At 41.7% G+C, this 2,078-nt stretch overlaps 1 protein-coding gene across 43 annotated transcripts in view; it reads right to left on the minus strand.

Moving 5' to 3' along the window:
- The window catches only part of LOC116669415 (receptor-type tyrosine-protein phosphatase delta), a 370,303-nt gene that overhangs the window by 238,146 nt on the left and 130,079 nt on the right, over positions 1 to 2,078 (minus strand). The gene's annotated exons all lie outside the window — the stretch shown is intronic.

A 2,078-nucleotide genomic window follows, 5' to 3' on the forward strand; every position in this document is an offset into this window, starting at 1 on the left:
AACTCTTGTTATGAATTGATGCTAAAAAGAAAATTGAATTGAAATTGAATTGATTACAGTTTGTGACTAAAAGTCAATATGCCTTTAATTGTCAGATTATTTATTTGATTTTGAGTCCAGTACTAAATTGTTGGGCTCCTAAAAATGCATTTCTATTTTCCTTTTATTGTTGAGGATTGATTTTGCTCGCTGGTGTTTGCTGTGCTGTTGTTTTTGGGATGTGTATAAGGAAGCAGCTCAGAGGGCTGTCTTTGGAAGAAATCTGTTGTTGAATACTTTAAGGAAACGATGCTCGTGTCTGGTCACACTCGATTGCTTCTGTCTTCAGAGACATAGTATTTACAGGCCAGTCTTCTTCGCCCCGTGGCAAAGACGAGGCCCAGGTCTAAAAGTGCTGCTCTCACTGTTAGTATGTAGGTAAAGAATCTATCTGCTTTAATTATAGTACTGCTGCTTGAATCCAGAGTCATTACAGCACATTTCATTACTCAATTTAGTACGTGTGATCTCATCACATCCCTTTATTTTTAACCGGCGTAATAAACTTCCCAGAGGGGATTTTTGTTTGACGAGGTAAATGCTTAATGTTATAAAATGGACTGAAGGGGTCTTACCTCAAGTCAGGAATAAAATTAATTAGGAAATAGGTAGTGAAACGACGACAGGTGAAATTGCGTGTGAGTAAGTGAAATTGAGTGTGTTTAACATGGCGGGACGTTAAAGGCTTTAGAGGAAGAGGATCTCCATGGCTCAGAGACCTGACCCAGTCTTCTTTTTTCTTTCTTTTTAGTGTTTATTATGCAGCTTGATTGATAGATAACCACAGTCACCCCGGCGTTTACAAGAACACACACGTCCCACCTTCTTTCATTGGAAGGTCAGCTGCTACTAAAAATGTTTTTTTAAGGTAATTACCTCTGTTTGAACAGTGAAAAACCGTCCCCTCCTGTCGGTCCCTTGGAAGATTAGCACCAAGGCCATAAGCGGGATTGATCAATGTGCCGGCCACTGCCTGCTTGAGGGATGGGAAGGTCAATGGGTGTGGTATTACTCAAGTTGGGGGAAATCTGGTGTCAGGGTCTTTAATTTGGAAGAGGCTGGATAAGGAGAAGGTAGATCGACATCAGCGATAAAACGACACAAGCAAAAGATTAAGAGCTGGGAGAGTGACTGCCATCCTAGGAAACAATTTGAACTCGGAAAGTCAATAACTCAATTCTCTATGTCATCCTACACCGGGTATTACCATTAACGTGTACATGCATTATGCATTGATATTTTCATAAGCAGACGGACACGATCCTAAGCTACCAGCTCACACGGAACATGCCCTCCCTCATGTCCTTTTCAATAGACGCTGCACACATTTTAGTTTAATTCTATGCCATTTTTTTTTATTTATTTTTTTTATGCTGAGCACATCCCCTGGCGGACTCAGATCATCAGAGAGAAGGAGCTGACTAATCTCAATCCGTGTTCAATAAAAGCTATTCATCAGCCTAAATCCGCCTGTAAGTTCAAACTAAATTTGAACCACCTGGGAGAGATCTAAATGACTCGCAGGCAGGGTGGTTAGGCAGCCGAGGTGGAGGGAGTGTGAAAGGGAACAGCGGGAAAGAGGAAAGTGTCCCCCAAGTGTGAGGCTGTGCAAAGCCAGCAGGCGAGCGGGCGCATCTGTTGGCGCACGTGTGCGTTGATCAAGGCTTGGCTATTGTCCAGTCACTGTAAACAGTATTACAGGTGAGTTGTCTTTGGCAGGCAATGCACATTGATTATTGATTGGATAGAGTGATGTGAGGGGTAGTGTGGCAGGGATCAGAAACGAGAGGAAGGGGAAAAGCATGAAAGCGTAGAGTGAAACGATGCATTCAAATACATGGATAGCTTGGTAGAGAGCTAGGGTACAACAACTTGAAAGAGTGGAATTTTTTAAATGTCAGATCACCAATGTAAATTTGAACTTACATTATTAACAAGCAAGTGATCGTTGATTTTATCAGGTATGGCAACCTTGGCCTACAGACGTATAGGTAACATTAACTGTAGGTTGGCTCTATATACTGTATATACTGTATATA

The sequence above is a fragment of the Etheostoma spectabile genome, chromosome 19 (assembly GCF_008692095.1).
Source record: "Etheostoma spectabile isolate EspeVRDwgs_2016 chromosome 19, UIUC_Espe_1.0, whole genome shotgun sequence".
Lineage (NCBI taxonomy): Eukaryota > Metazoa > Chordata > Actinopteri > Perciformes > Percidae > Etheostoma > Etheostoma spectabile.